The sequence below is a fragment of the Muscardinus avellanarius genome (genome assembly GCF_963383645.1).
Source record: "Muscardinus avellanarius genome assembly, chromosome: 20".
In the NCBI taxonomy this organism is placed as follows: domain Eukaryota; kingdom Metazoa; phylum Chordata; class Mammalia; order Rodentia; family Gliridae; genus Muscardinus; species Muscardinus avellanarius.
The window spans coordinates 9,374,648-9,380,647 of NC_137806.1; positions in this window are offsets into that span (position 1 = coordinate 9,374,648).

Here is a 6,000-nt window from a genome sequence, read left to right on the forward strand (position 1 = left end):
GGCATTACACTGTCAACAACAAAAAGTTGAGAGCCGGGTGTGGTGAGGCTCAGCTTGTAACCCCAGCATTCGGGAGGCTGAGACAGGAGGATCGCAGTTTGCAGACAGCCTCAGCTACTTAGTGAGGCCCTTTGCAATTCACTGAGACCCTGTTTCAAAATAAAGAATAAAACATGGGGCTGGGGGTGTTGCTCAGAGGTAGAATGCCCCTGGATTCCATCCCTCTAGTACTCAAAACTATGATCTGACTCAGAAGGAAAGCAGCTATGTCGCAGATGAACAAATCACGCTCTGACACATGTGGTGAGGGTCTCTTGTCTGACATAATTTTTTTGTAGTATTAGAGATTGAACTCAGGGACAGTCTACCTTCGAGCTACACCCCAAGTCCTATTTTCTATTCTTTATTTTGAAACGTTCTCACTAAGTTGTAGAGGGCCTCATTAAGTAGCTGAGGCTGGCCTTGAACCTGCGATCCTCCTGTCTCAGCCTCCCAAATGCTGGGATTACAAGCATGCGCCACCACGCTCCGCTTGTCTGACTTGTTGTGAATGATAATGACCCCAGCGCACATTCAGATTGTCCTTACTCACCAATCGCAATCCGAGGATGGCCGTAGATTCAGGCATCTGAGGAGAATCAGTAAAAAGATGCTTTGAGAATAAATTGCTTACATGAAAATTGAAATACAGAATATTATATACTTTATTATTTATGTTAGTCAAATTCATTAAAAACAGATGCAAGCCGGGCGTGGTGGCGCACGCTTGTAATCCCCGCGCTTGGGAGGCGGAGACAGGAGGATCGCGCAGGTTCAAAGCCAGCCGCGTGCTGGCTTAGGAGACCCTGTTTCCAAAATGAAAATGTAAAAATAGGTCTGGGAGTGTAGCCCTGAGGTAGAAGGGCTTCCAGGAACCCCAGTACCACCAAAAAAAAAAAAAAAAAAAAAAAAAAAAACAGATGCAAATTGCTTATGTGGGATTTGAAATAAGGAACGTTACATACTTTATTACTTACATTACCCAAGTTCATTATACACGTTTTGTGCCAGCTCCCAAGGGCAAAGTGTGTAGCAAATGCTGGTTTCTTTATTGTCAATATGACCGTAACGTAAGAGCAGGCTCTTGAGAGGGGAGAGAGCTCGTGAAGACTGGAGAGTGTTCGGCAGGAAACTCAAGTTATCGAAATGACTCAGATTTTAAGGTGACTCCAATCAGTTACATTTGACAAGAAAGTCCACATATAATAGCTGAATGAAAAGTTGGAAGAAGCTGAGCACAATGGCCCTTAGCTGTAATCTCAGTAGCTGGGAGGCTGAGACAGGAGCGTCACAGGTTGGAGGCCAGCCTCAGCAATTTAGACCCCGTTTCAAAATAAAAAACCAAAAGGGTATTTGTTGGAGGTAGGATGCCCCTGAATTCAATTCCCAGTACAAACACAACTCCAGCAGCAGCAGCAGCAGCAACAAAACACCGTGCCTATGCCTCAACAAACAGCTAACCTACATTCAAAGAGCACTTTCTGAGCCGGGCGCGGTGGTGCGCCCTTGTAATCCCCGCGCTTGGGAGGCTGAGACAGGAGGATCACACAGGTTCGAAGCCAGCCTCAGCTACTTAGCAAGGTTCTCGACAACTTAGTGAGACCCTGTTTCCAAATATAGTATAAAATAGGTCTGAGAGTATAGCCCAGAGGTAGGAAAGCCCCTGGGTTACACACACACACACACACACACACACACACACACACACACACAGCGCTTTCTGGAAGTCTGATAGGCCGTGGGCTCTATTAAGTTCTGGTTGCAATCGCTCTGGACTCGTCTCTACCTGGGGTCAGGGCATTGGAGTGCGCATGACATTTACTAACACATTCCACATGGACAGACTGGGCCCTCTGTGATTTGGGGTTGGAATAACCAACACACACAAAACTATCAGCTCTGTTTAAAATGACTGTTTTTGCAAGGCAGAGGATCGGGGAGGAGAAAAGCAGCTTTCACCGACTGACTATAGAAGTTATTTGTGCAAGCCGGGTGTGGAGGCACAGCTAAGCGCTGATCCTAGCTTGGGAGGCTGAGACAGGAGGATCAAAAGTTCCAGGCCAGCCGCAGCAGACTCTCAGCAACTTAGCGAGACCCTGTTTCAAAATAAAAGAATAAAAAGAGCTGGAGGTGTATCTGAGAGGGGGAGTGCCCTTAGGTTCAGTCTCCAGAGCCCCTAAAAGTTATCTGCACAGAGATTTTTTTCTTCACTTCTACTAAATGCAGTGATGTGTGGTTTTCGAGTGTCGTACTTGTCATCAATAAAAGGTACACGGTCTCCTTCAAGTCGCCCAGCCTATTTGAAATGCTTTTGGGGGGGGGTTGAAACCAGACCCTCTAGGCAAGCGCTGTACCACCCTGGTACACCCCCAGCCCCCTGTTGGTAACTTTAACAGGACTATTTTTATTAGCCGAACTGCTTAATGTTTTTCTCTTAGAGAATGGTTATATTTTATTATTGAGAATAATTGTGCTGCCAGGTAACGGAAAATAAACATTAAACACTGATGTTATCATCCCCTTGACTTGTCTAATTTTCCTACCTCATAATGCGTTGTGGCTGGACTGATGGAATCGAGCCGTAATGGTAAATGGCCTGTCAGACCAATCTGTCTGCTCCGTTCATTATCTTTGGAGCAAATACGCTGAGCTGGTTGTGTGTGTGTGTGTGTGTGTGTGTGTGTGTGTGTGTGTGTGTGTGTTTTAATTTCCTAGAGCTCACAATAGTAGCTGGAATTGCCTCTTTGCCGAAGTGTACTTAGTATGTATATATTCAAAATAAAGTAGCTGCCCATGCATATCGTAGTCAGTCGTTCAAAAAATAACCATCAGGCTCTTTGTGTTTTCATGTTTTCTTACTGATAATAATTAATCTTCAAGTACGAGGCAGCAGTAGTGAAACTCTTCCACTTGTCACCGTTCTTCCTTGTTATCCACAGAAATTATGATGGTATACCTGCATGTCTCACTAAGCTAGAAATTACCTGCATGTCTCACTAAGCTAGGCGCAAATGCAGAGGTTTTTTCTTCGGGTCCTCAGGCAATTGAAACTGAAAACCACTTTGTCAGAAATACAGGAAGGCCTTCCAAAGAATAAAACAGAAACTGTAAACCGACTCCATAGTAACTGAAGTGTAGTGCTATTTTTAAAATCGTAGGAGATCCGAGTTCTGGATGTGGAGGCGATCATAAACATTGTAAAGCTTTGTTTCTTCTGGAGGTTGCAGTTAGTTTCTGTTACTGTAACACAATACCCAAGATCACCAGCTTATAAATAGAAAAGCTTTATTTTGGCTCATGGCGTCAAAATAAAAGATAAAAAGGGCTGGGGTAGCCGGGTGTGGTGGTGCACACTTGTAATCCCAGCATTTGAGAAACTGAGCTAGGAGGATGGTGGTTTGCAGACAGTCTCAGCTACTTAGGCCCTTTGCAACTAAGTGAGACCCTGCTTCAAAAAATAAAGAATAAAAAAATAGAGCTGGGGGTGTAGCTCAGAGGTAGGATGTCCCTGGGTACCACCCCTAGTACCACACACACACACACACACACACACACACACACACACACACACACGGGCTGGGGGTATAGTTTAGAGGTCAAATGCCCCTGGGCTCAATCCCTAGTACCAAAAATAAATAAATACAAAGTTAGCAACAACAACAACAAAAGAAAAATAACATCTCAGAGAAGGAAAGTTTTATTTGCCTCAGGGTTCAGAGGGTCAGTTCATGGTTGAGAGAGAGAGAGAGAGATAGAGATAGAGATAGAGATAGAGATAGAGATAGAGAGAGAGAGAGAGAGAGAGAGAGAGAGAGAGAGAAACAGACAACAGGAGGGACTGATACAATCCCCAGGGCCACACCCCCAGTGATCTACCTCTTCCCACCTTCATACTGCTACCACCCAGTAAATCCATTCAGATTTTGAACCCACCAATAGCTCTACCCACTGAGGAGGTCAGAGCCTCATGATTCAATCATTTTACCTCCTAGTATTGTTGTGTTGCCAACACATGAAATACTCGGGGGACACTCCATCTCCAAACCATGGCAGGTATTTTGGTGGGCTGCTACTTTCTGGGTTCCGTGTGTGTGTGTGTGTGTGTGTGTGTGTGTGTGTGTGTGTGTTACCAGGGGTTGATTTCAGGAGGGTTCTACCTCTGAACTACACCCTTAGCCCTGTTTTATTTTATTTTATTTTATTTTATTTTATTTTATTTTTTGAAACAGGGTCTTGCTAAGTTACCGAGGCTGGCCTCAAGCTCACGATCCTCCAGTATCAGCCTCTTAAGTACTGAGTACAGGCATGTGCCATTGTAACTATTTTGAGCGTCCAGTTCAGTGGCATTAGCACCTTCACACGGAAACACTTCATTTGCCATCAAAAATTTTGCAGCTGGGATGGTGGCGCGTGTCTGCAATTCCGGGTGCTTTGGAGACCAAGGCAGGTGTTATGTCAGCCTGGGGAACTTAGGGAGATGCTGCCTCAAAATAAAAAATAAAAAGGTCATCAAGGTGTGGTGGCACACGCTTGTAATCCCAATACTTGGGAGGCTGAGACAGGAGGACCTCAGGTACTTAGTGGGGCCCTCCGCAACTTAGTGACACCCTGTTTCAAAATAAAGAATGAAAAATCGGGCTGGGAGTGTAGTTTAGAGGTAGAATGCCCCTGGGTTCCATCCCCAGTACCACAAAACAAAAATAATCAAATCAAATAAAAAGGTCTGGGGGTGTAGCTCAGTAGTAGAGTGCCCCTGGATCCAATCCCCAGCATCAAACAATAACAACACAAACAAAACAAAAACCAAAGACTTTGCTCAAGTACCAAGAAGATTGACCTTAAGGCAGCAGCCTGCGTCAGTGTGCATTAGCGCCATGGATTTGCACAGAGGTACAGCCGTAGCTGACCACGGAGCTCCCTGGGCTGTCGGAGCCTCTGCGCCTCCTTCCTGTCCCTCCGCTCTGCTTTGGAACCAGGAGGGCGGCTCCATCTTGCTCAGAGACAGAATCCATGAAGATGACAGGGCTGGCAGGGACCCGGGACCTGCTGCTCTGTGGATAGCAGCGAGCAATGCTGCTTCTGTCTGCTTGGGGGACGCCAGAGCAGAGCTAGGGAGCTGGGGCTGAGCGCTTGATTATTTATTTATTATCAATCTATCTATTTATTTTTTTACTGTGGTGCTGGGCATGGAACCCATGGACATTCTACCTCTGTCTGAGCTACACCCCCAGCCCTATTTTATTTTTAATTTTTTTAATTTTTTTTTTTTTTTTTTTTTTTTTTTTTTTTTTTTTTGCGGGTCTGGGAGTGGAACTCAGGGGCATTCAACCTCCAAGCTACATCCCCTGCCCTATTTTTTATTCTTTATTTTGAAACCGGGTCTCACTAAGTTGCAGAGGGCCTTACTAAGTAGCTGAAGCTGTCCGCAAACTGTGATCCTCCGGTCTCAGCCTCCCAAATGCTGGGATTACAAGTGTGCACCATCACACCCGGCGTATTTTTTAAATTTTGAAACAGGGTCTTGCTAGGTTGATGGGAGTCTCACTCGTTGCCTGAGGCTGTCCTCAAACCTGTAGTCTTCCTGTCTCATCCTCCCAAGAAATGGGATCACGGGCGTGCACCACCATGCCTGGCTTTTATTTATTTAGTTTTCACCAAGCATCATCGACTTAAGCTGTGCAGCTAGTAGACTTTATTTTAGGCTCGTCACTTTAGGGAGCAAAGGTCGTGTGGGAAACCTCGCCACTGCAAGCAGAGGCCTGCTCACCTGTGACGCGGGCGGGCCGCCAGAGGCCTGGGCAGTCAGCGCCTTGGCTGAGGCTGGGCCTGAAGGCTGCCGCGGGGGTGTGAGCCCTCCCCGCTCCTAAGTGGCCACCCTTGGCCCCCCACCTTCGCTGGGCAGGAATCGCACCTCCAGACTGCGCGGCTGTGGAGTCGGACAGCTGGATGAGATGGGGGATG